Here is a 19,311-nt window from a genome sequence, read left to right on the forward strand (position 1 = left end):
TCAACTCATTTCATTAATTGAGGCAAGGGAAAAACGGTAAACAAAACATAAAAGTACAAGGTCACATGGCCAAAACATATTTAAAGTTAAATTTTTATGTTTGGCTTGTGGTTAAGAGAGAAACGAAAGCCCCTATAAGAGAATCATCTTACCCAAACCATAGAACTAACAATTATGGACCTAGAATATGGAAGAGATAAATCACCATAGCTTAACAAGAACTCGTTCATGAGTTCCAACGTCCCAAGGAACTTTGGACCAAATATAGGACATTCCATTTTGCTAAGGGATGGCATTGGGAATGTTGTGAGGATTCCCAACCTTCCCAATTAGTTTCCAACCTAAAAAGGGAGGTGTTTCACAAACTTCTCAAAAGTCGTGCACCTTGTTAGGCCCCAAGAAATGCAAAACAACAAGACTGTTTTAGCGCCAACTAAGCCAATGACGCTATCTTGGTTAATAGACCCAAAAACCAATAGAAGTAGCAAAATAAATGAAGAAAAAAACTCCACCCAAAGCTAACAACTAGAAAAATGTTTCCCTAATCCCCACCAATTATGCATGTACATATCACATATAATGTAACTTGTTATTTTGAACTTATTATCATTTTTATTTGCAAGATCTTGTTTCTTCATAATGAAGGTGTAATCACATGAACTAGCATCTAAGAGGAAAAATACCAATATACGTGCAACTTTGGGATAGCTAATAGCTCTATCACTGTCACCTCAATACAACCTCCTTTTCACTTTTCGCTGGCTCTCTAAAGGGCAAGTAGGGTATCCCTTAATCATGCAATGACTATGAGAGCCTAAGATGCTAAATATTAAGATGATTTAACACAAATTCCAAGACTTACTTTAATGATAAAGAATCAAATCCAAAGAGAGATATAGCTTTGCAAGAAATGAAAGATTCAATGCTTAGCGATGCAATGCTTTATACAAGTTAATCTAGCCTCAGTTGAACAAACATACATCACATAAATCCACTTACATGTGAAAGCAATTATGAAATATGTGGATCAATTCAAATCTGGTTTTAGATTACTTACAGAAGTTTCTAGATTTGAGCCTTAGTGGTGAAAACCACTTGCTCAAACTTCTAGATTTGAGCCTTAGTGGTGAAAACCACTTGCTCAAACTCCTCAAACAGCGTCACTTTAAGCTCAAAGAGTTAGAATACAAATCTGATCTATGATATTCAAGATTTAATTCTGAATTTCTTGAAATCAATGACAACGCAAGTAAAAGATGAATTCTTGAAGTACAAACATAGGTTAATCCACAATTTGGCTTTAGATATATAAAACTTGAAATAGCTCCAAATTATGATTTAAAAGACAAGTCGAACGTGTGATTATGACTATGCCAAAGTGCTAGACTTAATCAAACTGCAAATCTAATTTGCGACATGAAATAGAAAAATCCTTATTTGCCTTAATCTATGTTGTTGGAAACGCTACCCCCAAGGGCGTTTTAGCCAGGAACCGAAATGAAAACGCTGAAACGTGTATAGTATGGCCTAGAAACTCGTTTTCGGCCATATTGGCACGTTTCACGTTGGGGAAACATGCCCAGTATGGCCGGAAACGAGTTTCCAGGCCATGCGACGGCGTTTCCACTTAAAGTTACAATTTTTCCTTTATTTTTTATTTTTTTTCACTTTTAATGTTTGATTGGGCAAATAAAATATCTTGTGGATGCTTCTAGATGCCTCTCTCAGGTTATAAAAAGACACTCGCCTCATTCCCTCATCACACGAATTGAGCAATTCATTTCACTTGGAGACGAACGATTTTAGAAAGGAAAAAAGAGGAAGAGAGTAGTGGTTTCAGCTAGGGAGTTTTCAACAGTGAGCAAAGGAGATTTTAGTAGCAAGACAAAGAGATTTAAGCAGCGAGAGAGAGATTTCATCAATAGATTTGGAGTACAAAGTTTCCAGCTACAACATTCTTGGTTTTTGGCTCAACTATAACCATATTTCTCGTCTTTTCTAGCATTTTGGGATAGCTTCAACTACAGAAAATTAATTTGGGTAAGAAGCATTCATTTTCTTAGTTTTTTCCTACTATTTCTTCAATTTTTTGAGGGTTTATGCTTCCAGATATATGAAAAACGTTTTTTTTTTCCAGTTTTTTTTTTTTTTTTTTTTTTTTTTTTTGCAGCAATGGCTTCCAACCAAGGTACAACTGTAAGTTCAAGCCACAAGTCCAACCCAAGGGCTGAATATTATCCTCTTTGAAGGCATGTTCAAAAGCTACAAAAATGTGGTGGTGGCTCATGGGAATGGCGATGTAATCTTTGCAGTAAATCATATGAGGGCTCCTACCCAAGACAAGCGATTGCAAGTTGCATAAAAACAGCAAACCCATTAGCAAGGAGGACAGGCGATTGCAGGTTGCATAAAAACAGTAGACCCATTGGCAAGGAGGGCATATCAAAGAGAGCAAGATGAGGCTGATGGAATTAAAAGAAGGCGTGATGAGCTTAGTCAAGATACTCCTCAAACTCCACCTAACATTGAGCCAAGGATTGTAGTTGAAGCAAGGAAGAGGAGAGCCAGTGCCACTCAACAACATGAACAACTAGCATCAAAAAATACCAGAGGGGCATCCGCTTCAGTTCAGGATAGCAGAATTGCTAAATTGGTGAATGTGCAAGAGAGAGAAGAAATTGATTCCAGAGTGGCTAGGTGCATCTATGCATGTGGTATCCCATTCAATGTTGTTCACTCTTCTTACTGGAAAGATATGATACGGGCAATTAACAAAGCTCCTCAAGGGTACAAGGGGCCCAACTATGAGAAAGTCAAAACTCAACTTCATATAAATGAGAAGGAGCTTGTGGAGGATAGCTTATCACCAATTCGTTCTTCCTAAAGTAGCTCTAGGGTTACCAAAGTCTCAGATGGATGGACAGATACAAGGCGCAGACCATTGATAAATATCATTGCCACTTCCCCCAAAGGAGCAACATTTTTAAATGCAGAAGACTGCTCAGGAGAGGTAAAAGATGCACAGTTCATTGTTGATGTTATTATAAAACCTATTGAACAAATAGGGCCTAACAGGGTGGTGCAAGTTATCACAGATAATGCACCAGTTTGAAAAGTTGCAGGTTTAATTATTGACGAGAGGTATGACCACATCTTTTGGACATCCTGCATTGTCCATAATTTGAATCTGATCTTAGAGGAGATCGACAAAAAAGTTCCATGGATAAAGGAAATCACTGGAGAAGCAAGGGAGATTGTTAAATTCATCACCAACCACCACCAATCTTAGGCAATATTTTGAGATTAGTCCAAATTGGAGTTGTTAAAAGTTGCTGAGACAAGATATGCCTCAAACTTCCTGATGTTGCGCCGCCTTGTTAAGGTTAAGCAAGCATTAGTTTCTATGGTGGTGAGTCAACTTTGGGTTGAGTGGAGACAAGAAGATTCAGAGCGGGGATATATTGTGCGTAGATTGTGCCTTGATGAGGACCGGTGGAGCAAGATAGATTTCTTGCTAAAGTTCACAACCCCTACATTTGAGCTTCTTCGGAATGCTGACACTGACTAACCTTTCTTAGGAGAGGTATATGATGGCATGGATTCCATGGTTGAGAAAACTATGGTTTCACAAGAGTCTCCACAACTTTTGTTTGTTGATGATCATTTTGTTCATTTAGTCAAGAAAATCATTGTTGATAGGTGGAACAATTTCAACACTCCATTGCACACTTTAGCACATGCCTTGAACCCCAAATTTTATGATGAGGAGCTTATTGCTCAAAGCAATGAGAAGAAGAAGGCACCCCATAAGGATAGAGAGGTGGCTAACAGGGTAAAAAAAACCCTTCTGAGAATATTTCCATCTCATCTACACACGGAGGAAAAGGAAGAATTTCCTAGTTTCGCTGCAGGATTAGATGATTATTTAGATATATCAACTTTGGAGGAGAGAAGCACCATGAATCCAATTAGGTCGTGGATTTGTCATGGAGCAAATGGTGTAGATTTCCAAAACCTTGCCATTCGTGTTCTTTCACAAGTGGCAAGCTCTTCATCAGCAGAAAGGAATTGGAGCACCTTGTTGATCAGTGGTTGTCATTGATGTCAACCCAAGCAACACTAGGGGATACCCTGATCTTGCATGGGCATTTTAACTTGACAACTTACTCTATTATGAGTCAAGGATCTTCTAGATGGATCATACTCGTCGGGATGTTTCCGTTGATATATGGCATGCCAAGTAATTCTTCACGGTTTGAGGGATATTCATGTTTGAAGTTAGTAACCCCAGTTAGTGGGCTTAAAGCCTATGGGGTTGTGGCATGGCACTCATAATTGGTTGTGGTCATTGAATAGTCAATAATTAATAATAATAATAAAAAAATTGCTCCTAAAATCCCTCCAACGTTCACTTGTCGAGGACCCTCTCAACTCAAGACATTCATATAAATAATGACCCTCATATCCTCCTCTAGTAGGGATTTTGTGGCTTCAAACAGGTCATCGTGGCATTTTTGCTATAACTTTTTTTACTGCAAAGCTTCAAAAGCTAAATTTAAAACCCATTTGAGCCCAAAGCTTGATGAACCTTGTGACTAAATTGTTGATCTTGGTTCGCTATATTTTTGGATATATGATCTAAGGAAGTTAGGGTTTTTGCAAGCTCCCGAATTCCATGTCAAACAGGTGATGTTTCAAAAATCGTCATAACTTTCTCTCTGAGCATTGGATTCAAATTTTTTAAATAGTCACAAAAAGAGGATAGACTGTAGTTTGTTGAGTAGTGTTTTCAGAGCCGAAGCTCACAACAGTGACACATGGCACTTCGTACAAGTTCGTTCTACTGAACTAATCTATAACCAACTCATCGTGGGAGATTGGGCATAACTCTTTCTTGAAGAATCCATTCTTGATCAGACCTATGAGGTTGGAAAAAGGACTCAGAGGGCTACCACAGGACGAAATTTCAGACCCTGGAGATCCGAAATGATACAACAGATTCAATATCGAGCTCCTAGAAGGCAAGAAAAAACATGCATTCGAGGATCACTGCAGTAAGGACCACACATCAACAGTCAAGGGTAAGTCTCCTATAGCAAGGTATGTATGATTAGTGTTTACATTTGAAATATGAGTATCATCTCTGACATATGTTTTTGCAGGACAACGTAAGTATATACAGTGTCTCGATTATATCTCTATGTCTCTATATGTCACAATTAGTTTTTCGAATGTCCTATTCTTGATACTACACATTTTATGCTACATATTCTTGATGCTACACCAAGTTTTCTAAATCTATATGATGTTGTAAGTTCATGTTACTTGTCTTGTCATAGTTGATAGAATGGTCTTTGTTGTTGTAATTAGAACTTGGTCCATCACAAGTCTAGGGTCTGTCATCAGTTTTTATTATATATATCTTTAGGTCAGCTTTGGATATAGTCTTGCATAGAGTCCAGACATATATCACGAGTGGGAGTCTTTGTGTACTGATGCAACAAGTCAACAACAAAAGTGACAAGCACACTTTAGGTACACATTGTAATTTGTATTTATATTTATTCATTATCATGCACTTACATGTACATGTGTTTTGCAGGCATAGGTAAGTTGAAGGGTATTTTGTTTTGTTTTGGGATTGGTTTCGCCAGGAAAATTTTGCATGCAAGTACAAGAAAATTCAAGTACAACTTTAAGCAAGAATTCAAGAGCAGAAGTATCAAATCAAAGGAAGCATTGTAGTGGGACATCCTTTGAAGACATGATAGCCATCTGTATATTGTGAAGAAGTGTCTAGGCCAAGAGTCATCATTGTAAAGTTGTAAAAGAGTCATTTGTAAAAGTGTCATCATTGGAAGAGTCATTATTGTAAAATAGTCAATCTGCCTAGAGTCGAAAAAGCATTATTGGGACGTATAGGAGTCTCTATTGGGATGATGTCATAGTTGGGTTGCAGGTCAGAGTGTGATTGGGTGTTCGGTCAAAATCATTGCAAATCATATTGTATCGTGGATCGTTGTCCCTGGTATGGCAATCCACACTCTTGTCTCATTTCAGTCATTATACAGTGGCAGGGAGGTGCTAGGCTAGTGCATGAAGTCGCCTACAGGTTGGAGCCTATGAACACTTCAAGGTGGTAGGTTGGTCTAGGATGTTGGGGCATCCATTCAGTTTACTACTAAAGAAACCAGGGCGTTAGGGCATCCTTCCAGTAGGAGCTGGAGAAGAATGTTTTTCTAGAATTATAGGAAGTTGTTGCTTTCATTTCAGTTGGGGCTGAAGATTAAAGAATTTATTTGAAAAGCGTTCGATGGTTTTTGACCTGGAGGGGGTTTTCCACCTAAAATTCTTGTGTAAATTGTGTTCTTTTATTTACTGTTATTACTGCATAAATATTAATAATAATTGAAGATTAACTAATGCTCTGAAAATATTTAAAAGTGCTAATTGCTAAGAAATACTAATTCACCCCCCTCTCAGTGTTTCCAACACACCTATGGTTTTATTCATTCTGTGATGCGCAATAGGTTGGGCTCACAGAAGGTAGAGGATCTTTTTTATGTGCACTTCAACCTTCGCCTTGCATCTCTTAGGTGTCCAAAATATAGTAGTGGTCCCTCTAAAGAATGGGATGTGGATCCATTAAGTCCTGATTTGGATCTCTCTCTTGCTACGTTGAATATTGAAGTCCAGCCTGGAAGTGGAATTGGCCCATCATCTTCTTTAGCACCACCATCCACTATTGAGCATGCTTCTACTTCTATTTTTTATGAGGATTATGATGATGAGAATTAGTCTTTTGTCTTTATAGTACTTGCAGCCTCATAATTTTTATTGTACTTGCAACCTCATATATATAATAAAGGTTGATTTTGAGATTTGGATATATAATAAAGGTTGATTTTGGATATTCCAATATTGATATTTTCATTATGTGATCATTCATGAGTAAATGTGATGTAAATTTAATGATACTGTTTAAACTTTAAATGTAATAAATTATAATGTATCATATATGCTTTATGATTGCACATAACATTTCTTAAATGTCCTAAATTCTATTATATATATATATATATATATATATCACGTTTCCCCATTTCCAAAATTTGGGGATGTCATGTTTCGTATCAGTGTCCATAACGGATACTCGTACCCATTTCCTGTTTCGTGCAACTTAGGCCTTAATCAATAAAACAACCTTGAGATAAATCTTGAAAATACAAAGTTTAAAACTTTAAAGCAAATCACAATTTGATCCTTGATATATGGAACCTGAAAAAAGATTCAAATTATAATTATTAGGCCTTAATCGATAAAACAACCTTAAGATAATCTTGAAAATACAAAGTTTAAAACTTTAAAGCAAATCACAATTTGATCCTTGATATATGGAACCTGAAAAAAGATTCCAATTATAATTATGAAGACACAAGTCTAATTGGGATTATGATTATAATAGTATATCAAGCACTTGATTTAGTTGAATTGTAAATCTGATTTTAAGTCGTTCAATGTCAAATTCAAGATTTTCCATGGTAAATCAAAACAACCCCACATAAATAAATATATGCTTGAGATAAACAACTTAGGATAAACCACTATTAGGATTCAAAGAATGAACCATAAAATAATTCCAAAATTGTGATTTAAGAGAAGACTAGAAATGAGATATTTTCTATGTAAAACTAACTAGACATGATATCATTTGCAAATCCAATTTATGTTATGAGAAATTAATTCTAAGTTTTCTTAAATTAATGCGAATAGCCTTAAGTGATGTTGAAAATTGGCAGCTAAGGGATGAATTTCCAGTGTTCCACAGGGACGCGTACCCCAGGGTGGGGGATAATAGTATATCAAGCACTTGATTTAGTTGAATTGTAAATCTGATTTTAAGTCATTCAATGTCAAATTCAAGACTTTCCATAGTAAATCAAAACAACCCCACATAAATAAATATATTCTTGAGATAAACAACTTAGGATAAACCACAATTAGGATTCAAAGAATGAAACATAAAATAATTCCAAAATTGTGATTTAAGACAAGACTAGAAATGAGATATTTTCTATGTAAAACTAACTAGACATGATATCATTTGCAAATCCAATTTATGTTATGAGAAATTAATTCTAAATTTTCTTAAATTAATGAGAATAGCCTTAAGTAATGTTGAAAATTGGCAGCTAAGGGATGAATTTCCAGTGTTCCACGGGGACGCGTCCCCCATGGTGGGGGATGCACCCCGACGCTCCCCCACACTCCAGGGACGGGGAAACTCCTATGGAAACATTTCCCCCACATCCCCTTTTTGGGGAAACTCCTGGGGGGGACGTTTTCCTAGCAATAAAACACGACTCCCTTGCAAGGGGGACGGGGGACGTGGAGGGGACGCAAGGGGGACACTGGGGGGACGTGGAGGGGATGCAAGGGGGACGGGGTGACGTCGAGGGGACGCATATGCATCCCCCCATTTTTTTGTCTAATAATTTTTTAAAACATTAAAAATTAAAAAAAAAAGAATTACAAATTTAAATATATGAAAAAATTAAAAAACAAAAAAAAATGAAACTATATTAAAACTTAAAATTTGTCAAAACTTGAATTTAAAAAAAAAATATATATTATATTAAAATTTAAAACTTAAAAAAATTAAAAACAATAACAAAAAAAAGTATATTAAAACTTAAAACTTAATATTTATTAATATTATTTAGTACTTTTTGAGAAATTTACTAGTATTTCATTGCTCAGTGCTTTCTATGTTTACTTTTAGTTTAGTATTCTATGGCTATTTTCGACTTCAACATAATGTCATTGTCATTGTCATATGATGAATTTACATTTTATCGTTTTTGAAAATTTGATGTGCACTACATAATTTCAATTGTCAAATGATGAATTTATTAATTTAATTTAGATGTACCTTGCATCATGCCAAATGATGAATTTAGATGGAACATTGCATAATGTCAAATGATGGATTCAATTTAGTAATTTACTTTTAGATTTACAATGCAGAAATGCCAAATGATCATTGATAATTCATAAATGATAATAGTCTAATATGTAATGATGATCATATTTAGTCTTTAGATGTACATTTCATAATTATTAAGATTTTCTATTTAGATATTGACATATTTTTGGGATTTTATTTTTATATATTAAATTATTAATAATTATTAATTTTATAATTTTTATGACTTTGACGTCCCCCCGTTTCCCAGAAACTTCCCTAAATTTGGGGTTGCTTATATAAGTCCCCCTTGTGCGTATCCCCGCTCCAGTGTTTCCCCATCCCGGAAACTCAGTGGAACATTGTGAAATTCCCCCATGGAGAAGCCCAGCAACCCTCAAGGAGACCCCTCTTCTACTCGAGAAAAATCAAATTTGCACATGGAAACAAATTATTATTTATGTTGGTCCAAGTCAACATGAAAACGTCAATTCAGTCTAGAGAGAGAAACTGACCCTCCTCAAACCCATATAAATATGCATTCGTTGACCTCACTTGGAGACCATTCATCATCATCAATCACATCACAAGTTTGTACATCTTTGAAAATTGCAGGTTGACTTCACATGTCTGAAGAGGAGAGGGAAGTTTCTATTGACCATAATTGACTTTCCATTTTGGGCTACTTTGACCAACATTTAACTTAAGCTATTTTAACTTGTTTGACCAAATTCTATTTTGTTTGGGAAGCCGCATTGACTAAGTTATTGACCGAAATTTTCTAGGCAAGTTGACTTGAGGCTGATAACAGTTTGACCGGGGTTTGACCACAGATCTGATCTCCCCTTTGACCGAGATTATGTCGCTTTTTTTTACTGGGTTTGACTAAAGATGCTGGGCCAAATTCATTGTTGATCAGATCGAACTTTTCTTAGTTGTTGACCATTGACTTTGGGCAGGGGCATACCACATACCACTAGAAGTGGCTCGACAAGGAGAATCCAATAATGAGGATCTCCGGGACAAATTCAATGATTAGCTTCTTCAAAAGCCTTCGACAAATGTGGGGTATGTTCTTAGTCCAAGGAACCCAAACCCTAGAACTAGTGTTTCGAGCCAGCCTCTAGTGCAGCTTCCAACTTGATGCAATTCAAACAAATATAAGAGATTTCAATAATCATTTGACATCAATGGCAGATGGTTTAGTCAAAGTTAAATGCCAAGGTTGACATCAGTGACAACACCATTCAACAATCTCCCCCTTTATCATTGATGACAACATATGTACTCCTTTTGCGAGTACAACTCCCCTGACTTCATACCTCGATCTTCTTCTCCTAATTTTTCTCGCCCTATGACATCAATGGAAAAGGGTGACTCCCCCTAACAATATGCATGCTCCCTGTGGACCTGTAACCTTCCTTTGCTTCCTTTGTCTTGCCAAACTGAAAGAGATCAATGTGGACCTATAATCTACCTATGCTCCCCCTGACAAAGTACCTTCCTCAATCTTCCTGCACGATACTTGTGTACTTCGAAATGCCTTTCTCAATACTTGTTGTTGCAACCTGTCTCCCCCTGTCATGCTATGCTTCATACGGATTGCCTCTACTAAATTTTTGCCTTTCACAACTTGCCATGACCTTCTGCAATGTTGCACTTCTACCTTGGTATTCTTCAAGCTCTCAATGTTGACAACCCCTTGACTTCTTCTAATGATTTGCAAATTTTTAAAGAGATGATGATCACTTTGGACTTGTATTCCTCTAACTGTTCTTCTCCCCTCTCATGAACTTGACACATCGGATTAGAATCTTCAAGCTGCTATTCTATCCATAATGTTGCATCTCTGTCAACTGTCAACCTACCAATAGATAGGTCTTCAAAATATGCAATTGTAGCTGCATAAACTCCCCCTCTCCAAAATTTTGGCAGTCAACAAGATAAATCTTTCAAAATAATGTATCACCCAGCTCTTCAACTGGATCATCCTAAACCATGTCATTGTCCAATGTACCTGTTGATTCATCATGACCTTTTGCCTTTATGAAACTTGAAAGCATGACTGCTGATATTTTCTTATCTACTTGATCTTCTTGTACTTGTTTTCTTCTCCAGACCTTCTTGTACCTGATGTTAAGTTTGTCATTAATGGTAGATTCCATATTGTACCTACAATGGTGAGCTATGTGCCCATAATTATGGCATTTGTAGCATTCAATGTTGGGCCTAAATGTTTGAGCATATGACATATACTTTCTGTTGGCAAAATTGTTTTGAAAAGTGAAATTTGTATCTATTGCAGCAACTGGAAATTATTATTCTAACTAAAAATTCAATTATGCAGTTTATTTGCTACGACAAACAACGACTGCAATTTTCACCATAAAAATACTACGGAAAATAAAATACTGAAAACTGAGAAATCCTAGCACACAGAAGAATTTTGACAATTATTTTTGGACAATTGTGCTCGGAAAAACCTAATGTGGGAAAACTAGTGCAGCAGATGAGTGTTTTATTATTATTCTTCAACAACAATTCTGAGTACAATAATTTAGATGCCCAACTGGCAATCTAATCTGAGAAAATACTGGCAAAATTATTGTGAGAATTTTCTCTCACCCCATAGCTAATTTTTGCCTACGAAATTACCACCCTAGCCTCTGCCCTGAGCCTCCAACGTAATCCTTTGAGCAGAGCTTACGCTGACCCTATGAGAATTTCGGCCTTCCTTCCTTTGCCTCTTTCGGGGTCTAGAAACCTTCCTCCTGAAATGTTGCTACCCTCCTCTTCCACCTACTACTCATCCTCTGCTTCTATCTTCTCTGTTGAGCTACTGCTACTAAGAAAATCGAACTGCCTGGGCAACTGAGTATCTGCATTGGTGTGTTCTCCATCACCACATCAACCTCCTCTTATAATCCTCTGTTGGAGAACCAACGACCAAGATTAAAACTTAATCAATGGCTACGATCATCTCTAGATCGATCCGTGTGAGTTTCTAGATGATTCACACCTTATCTAAATTAATACTGATTAATTAACCATATTCCCTAAGTTTAGACTTAGGAAATATTTAAAAATAGGTTAATAATCTAATTGAAACACTTCTAGGCGAAATTTCCAAAAACGATTTTTGGGTTTTGGAAATCTCGTGTATTCTAGCCTCTCCACCAAATTTCATGGCTAGAATAAAACATCCGATGCTACAAAAACTAACACTCCCTCTTAGCGAGGAATGTGTTCTAGTGTTGCACATCTTGCCACAACACCCTGTCTCTACATCATCTCCTGTCATGTTGTTGATGTCTGGCTGCTGCTGCCCACCAACCACTGCGCAACTCTGATATACGTTGCATCTGTGTTGCTGCTGACCCTGTTGTACTGCTACCAACACTGCAACTCCCTCTCATCTATTGTTGCTGCAACTGAGAATCATCCAAGGTAATCTACCTCTGCTACTGAAATGGGTTCTCCACCATACCCATTTCTTCTCTAAAATAGACAAACTTAGCTCTTCCTTTATGATTTTATGAGTATATCTGCAACCTGCACTTCTTTGGGAACATACAGTAGCTAGACTGCTCCATGTTGTACACAATCTCTGATGAAATGACATCAAATATCTATGTGTTTCGACATGTCATGAAACACTGGATTCTCAAAGAGCTTTATGCAACTCTAATTATCACAGTAGACACTGATCGCTTCCATCCTCTGCATGAACAAGTTCACTAGCAGCTTCCGAAGCCATATAGTTTCGCACATAGTTGTGTTTGCTGCCATATGCTTCTGCAGAGATCAGTGCTAATAACTTCTACTTCCTGCTACACCAAGAAACCATTCCTGATCCAACATTGAAGCAGTACCCAGAGGTACTTTTCCTGTCCACTGAACTGCCTACCCAATCTACATTTGTGAATCCACATAATCTGACATCATCTCCTCAGGTATATCTCAACCCATACTCAATTGTGACACGCACATACCTTAGAATGTGCCTCGTTGTTGCCCAATGTCCCCTCTTCAGTTCTACCATGAACTGACTAAGGGTATTGACTGCGAAGCAAATGTCAAGCCTCGTATTGACTAGATATATGAGAGATCCAATAACTTGTCTATACAAGGTGGCGTCGACATCCTTGTCATATAATGCATCTATCTTCTTCTAGTTGTTGATCATGGGTATAGACATGGTATGCAATCCGGCATTCTGAACCTCTTTAAAATATTTGTAGCGTATCTTCCTTGTCCAAGGAAGATCTCCCCATCCTTCTACTATACTTCCAATCCTAGGAAACAGTGCATCAATCCCAAATCCTTCATGTCGAACTCTGCTGTCAAGTTCCTCTTGTAGTCCTCTATGAGCCCTGATGATCCTATCAAAAAGAGATCATCTACAAACAAAATTAGAATGAATTGCTCACCCTCTACCATCAAATAGTAAAGTTTCAGATGTGAATCACTCTTGACGAATCCCATCTATTGCAAGTAGTTGTCAATCCTTCCATACCATGCGTGGGAGCCTGCTTGATTCCGTGTAGAGATTTCTTCAGTCTGCACACATCAGTGTGCCTCTCATGAGCCTCGAAGCCCTCTGGTTGTTGTTCTATGTACACTTCTTCCTCTATCACCCTGTTCCAGAAGGTTGCCTTGACATCCATCTGGTGAATCTACCATCCCATTTGAGCTACTAGGGATAAAATTGATCAGATAGAAGTGTATCTGGAAACTAGGGCAAAGGTCTCCTCATAATCTATCCCTTCTTCTGTGCATACCCCCTTTCCACGAACCTAGCCTTGTATTTCTCCACACTGTCATCTACATAATATTTGATCCTGTAGATCCATCTAGAACCTACAACTAATCTGTCCTTTGGCCTTGGCACTACCTCCCAAACATCATTCGTCATGATAGAGCTATACTCTTCTACCATGGCATCTACCCATACCTGATGTTGTGCAGCCTCCTGAAAGCTGGAAGGTTCTGCAACCTGAGCTACCAATGCTTGGTACCTGTCAGGCTGTTTGCGTTGTCTTTTGTTCGTCCTAGGAGTTCCAATAAACTCCTCTGCATCTCTCAATGTCTGACGAACCTCTTTGCTGGCTCGACCACTAGTCGTGGGAGGTTCAACCAGCTCCTCCTCATCCTGCCTCTGTTGCTCCATCTGCTGAGAACTCCCCGGATTTCTTGCACCTGAGGAAATACTGGTACTAGTCATAGTACTCGATCCTTGTGACTGTCCTCCTACCTGTCCCACTAGCTGCCCCAGTTGCTTGACCAAAGGAGCTTTTGCTGACTAATTGGGATCACTTGCAGGCATCTCACGAGATCTCCTCAAAGCTCGGTCCTCCATGAACTTCATGTCTAGCCTTACTACAGTCTTCCTGTTGCTAGGAATGTAGATTTTGTATGCCTTTGAGGTTTCACTGTACCCAACAAAGAACCCCTTCTCTGCAGTCTGATCCAATTTGGTACATTTATCATCTGGAACGTGGCAATAAGCGACACTACCAAAATTTCTGAAGTGGCTAACTTCTGGCTTCTTCCCTGTGAAGATTCCTTCTGGTGTTTTCTTCCCCAATGCTCTATGAGGAGTCATGTTCTGAATATATACTGTCGTGTTACATGCCTCTGCCCAAAGAAATCTAACTACATCTTAGTCATATAACATAGCCTTTGCAGCTCCAACAATGGTTTTTTTTTCTGCTTTGCTACACCATTCAGCTGTGGATTATATGGAGTTGTCCATTCTCTATTGATGCCTTCCTTCACATAGAAATCTGTGAAGTCTTTATCAATATATTCTCCACGATTATCTGAGCGAAGCACCTTGATCTTCTTCCCTATCACATTCTCCATGAGAGCTTTAAACTCTCTGAAATGATCGAAGACCTCATCTTTAGTCTTTAAGAAGTTTCCTGGAATGGTCATCAACAAAGGAAAAGAAATATTGAGCACCACTAAGAGCTCTAATGGACATCGGGCCACAAATATCTGAATGTATGAGTCCTAACTCGCCATCAGCTCTGTTGTCACTTCTTGGAAATGATGCCTTAGCATACTTCCCAAGTATGCATCCTCTACACACATCATCATGTTTCGTGCCAAGTTCTGGAACCCCTGTTACTACTTCTCTAAGCATCTTGAGTGCTCCATGGTGTAAATGTCACATTCTCCTATGCCATAACTCATTCAGCTCCTTCCCACTACTATCACTACCTATTAGTGCCATTGCACAATCAATCTATAACAGGTGCAATTCGTTACTTCGAACCCTAATCTATCTTACCTTTTTCCAGCTTGGGTGTTTAACATACACCTTCTTCCCTACGAAGTGAATATCATACCCTTTATCCTGTTACTGGATACTGAAATCAGGTTCCTACCCAATCCTGGCACATGAAATACATCTGTAGCGCTAGTGCTTGACTCCCTCTAAAAATCTATGGTACCTCTTCCTACTGGAGTACATTTCTTTCTCTTTCCCATGGTAATCTAGAAGTCCATCTACTCCTCCTTGTAGCTAGAGAAATATTCTCTAACCCCTTTCATGTGACCTGATGCTCCACTGTCTATATACCAAACACCCTATGAAGTTGATCCTGATAAGCAAGCAAATTCGTCCTCCAATCTGGAAGACAAATCTGAAGTCTCCTGAATGTTACTTCTGTCCATGGTTATGCTGAAGAATTTATAGTGTGTTATTCCTCTTTTCCACCCCGAAGCTAGTTCTACTCTAGCGAACTATTGTAAAAACCCTCTGCGTCCAGTTGAAGATCTACCCAAAAATATATATATATATTCCTCTTTTCCACCCCGAAGCTAGTTCTACTCTAGCGAACTATTGTAAAAACCCTCTGCGTCCAGTTGAAGATCTACCCAAAAATATATATATATATATATATATATATATATATATATATATATATATATATATCTGAGTTGCTCCCTTTCCTTGTGGAAGGATCGAATTTTTCTCCCCTCTCAAAAAAATCGAACTTTCCTCAAGCAACTCGGCCCCCTGCAAAAATTTTGCGCTACCCTTGGGAATTTCGGCCTGCTACCCTTCCTAAGCAGCGAAATTCTTTTCCTTCCTTTTTCTGATCTCTCCGATTGATCAACTATGCTCTGATACCATGTGAAACTTTTATCTATTGCAGAAACTGGAAATTACTCTTCTAACTGAAAATTTAATTATGCAGTTTATTTGTTACGACAAACAACGAATAGAATCACAACTGCAATTTTCACCATAACAATACCGCGGAAAATAATATACTAAAAACTAAGAAATTCTAGCACAAACAAGAATTTTAACACAGTTATTTTTTGACAATTGTCACGAAAAAACGCAATGCAGGAAAACCAATGCAGCAGATGAGGGTTTTATTATTATTCTTCAACAGCAATTCTGAGTACAATAATTTAGATGCCCAACTGGCAATCTAATATGAGGAAAATACTAGCAAAATTATTGTGAGAATTTTCTCTCACCCCATAGCTAATTTCTGCCTCCAAAATTACCTCCCTAGCCTTTGCACTGAGCCTCTTGCATCACCCTCTACGCAGAGCTTACGTTGACCCTATGAGAATTTCGACCTTCCTTCCTTTGCCTCTTCCAGGGACTAGAAACCTTCCTCCTAGAATGTTGCTACCCTCCTCTTCTACCTGCTACTCACCCTTTGGCTCTATCTTCTCTGTTGAGCTACTGCTACTAGGAAAATTGAACTGCCTGGACCACTGACTATCTGCACTGGTGTGTTCTCCATCACCACATCGGCCTCCTCTTATAATCCTCTGTTGGAGCACCAACAACCAAGATTAAAACTTAATCAATGGCTAAGATCATCTTTGGATCGATCCGTGTGAGTTTCTAGATGATTCTCACATTATCTCAATTAATATTGACTAATTAACCATATTCCCTAAAGTTTAAACTAAGGAAATATTTAAAAATAGGTTAATAATCTAAATGAGACACTTCTAGGTGGAATTTATAGAAATGATTTTTAGGTTTTGGATATCTCATGTATTTTAGCCTCTCCACTAAATTTCGTGCCTAAAGCACATCCAATGGTACAAAAACTAACATGAAATTTGTCTTGCGATCCAGCAAACCTGCTTCTAGGGTTTTGATAATGCTCTTTGATAATTGTACCTATCATAATCTTTACAATTCCTAGCCACATGTCCAAAGTTAGTACATGAAAAACAATAACCATTAAACAAATTAGCGTATCTAGATGAGTTATCTTGTCTGGATGGTCTTTTGTATACATTCTTCTTCAAAGGCAGTGGTGCAGTACTTTCCTGACTTTTGTCCTTGATTGCTTCAGCGTTATTCTTTGGAGCCGCAATATTTTTAATCTTCTTTAGTCTTTCACCTTGACTAGTATTTTCATCAATCTGACATTGAGAAGTCTTGGAGCTCGTGCCTTCATCACACAAAGCTTTACCTACTTCTTCTACCTTCATCTTCAACTGAGCCAATTCTTGATCTTTCCTGGCAATAACTTGTGAGTGTTCCTTTTCCCATTCCTCAAACTTGTTGATTTCCATGAGAGCTACATCAAGTTCTTCTTGCTTTTGAGACAAGTCTTCTTGAAACCGGCTCTTCAAGATTTGTCTTCTTCTTTTTGTTTCTTCTATTTGTAGCTTTAGAAGAGTGACTTTTTCTGCTTCTCTGTTGAGAACTTGCATCTATTCCTTTTGCCTTCCATTTTCCTTCCTAACCCTGTCTATTTCTGCAACAGTTGTATCTAGTTCCTTTTTCTTTTGATCAACTTCAGATACATACCTTTTGTTGGCTTATCGGGTCTTTTTCTTTCCTTTCTGCTACCTGCACTTGGAGTTTCATTAGAGCAACTTCTTCTTTTAGTGTATAATTTTCCTCCTCTGTGCACTTCCATTCTTTGTTACTTTCTTCAAGTTTTCTTCTAATTGATTCTTCAACCTCTCTGGCTTCTTCCAGCTACACTTTAAGGCTAACGATGAACTCCTTTGATTCTTCATTCTTATTTAGGCTTCTGGCATGTTCTTTTGCTATCTTCAATTCAGCTTCCAGAAGTTTGACATTTTCCTTTTCAACCTCAAGCTATTTTATAGCTCTGATAATTTGTAATATTCCTACTTAGGAAATATAGTGATAAACAAAGCAAATAACAACATGCACACACAGAATTCAGGGACATCGATAAAGACCCAGAACTCCATCAAAATAAACTCCCAGCAAAGCCATTTTATTAAATAAACTATAGTACAATGGTGGTTTGGTTTGAGTTCACCTGGGCTGTTGAAGAATCTAGGGCAATTAGGCGTAGAGTGATTCTTCGTGACAAGATAACAATTTGTGAAGTCTTTTTACAATTTGTCTTTGTTAGCTTAATCTTCTTCTTTGCTTATTAATGCATCTGTGTTTGCTTCATCAAACTGTTATCAAAACATAAAACAAAAACACAAGATGTTGGCTCTCTGCCAGGGCCAAAACCTCTCTTCTCTTGAGAGGAAAACCCTTCGGTAGGTTTTCTCTTATTGAAACTTCTTTCTTGATCAATGCCAAACCCTAGACCCTTGACTAGAAGATCCTCCAAGCACAAGTCAAGTCCTTCCTTTTCTCTGCACTATATTTTCTCAATACTTTGTTCACCTCCTACCAGCACTTCGTTTCCCGGCACTTCGTTCTTCCTTTCACTATTAGTAGATCTTCTAGAAGAGATACTTTTACTTAGTGATATCCTTCACCTAAGGATACTCATTCCTTCTCTTGATCATCCAAGTTCCTTCTTGATGTATGGTGGTAGGCTTAGTGTGACAGCACAGCAACCCTACTTCTCGCACGTGAGAAAGGTACCCTAGAGAATTAGGGTCATTTTACCGTCGATAGAAAGAAAGTCTTCTCCGCTTGCCTTGACAGGCCTTGTAGGCCAAATTTCTAACCCAAACAATGATGAACATGTGACTGTGACCTTACTGTTGATATAACAACAGACTGTCCTATCTTTTCTCCAAGTGTAATTGTATTAACCCTAGAAAACAATCATTTCCACTTCAGCTTTTCTCCTCCTTCCTTCACTGCCCTAGAAGACCTCTTCTTCGTCCTTTGTTACCCTTTTTCTAGCCTCTTCTCTTCGCAGATTTCAGAGTTGCTTGGTGGATGTTGTAATGGAGTGGACAACCTCTATTTATAGAGGATTGTCCCTCCTTTTAGGCCCACATGTAGATTGTTTGCAGCCCAACTTGTTAGGCTTACTTTGGATGGTTTCTTTGGTGGTATCACATGCTTGAAGGAGACTCTTTGATGGTGCCTTTGCATAGGAAGGGACTTGACTTTGCTTGGAGGT

The 19,311-nt window shown here is 37.9% G+C and overlaps 1 protein-coding gene across 3 annotated transcripts in view; it reads right to left on the minus strand.

Moving 5' to 3' along the window:
- LOC149261654 (P-loop containing nucleoside triphosphate hydrolases superfamily protein) overlaps nt 1-19,311 on the minus strand; it is a 407,150-nt gene that overhangs the window by 159,163 nt on the left and 228,676 nt on the right. The window lies entirely within an intron of this gene.

This window comes from Pinus tabuliformis, chromosome 6 (assembly GCF_031772625.1).
Source record: "Pinus tabuliformis cultivar Carrire ecotype Pingquan chromosome 6, CPIR1, whole genome shotgun sequence".
NCBI classification, from domain to species: domain Eukaryota; kingdom Viridiplantae; phylum Streptophyta; class Pinopsida; order Pinales; family Pinaceae; genus Pinus; species Pinus tabuliformis.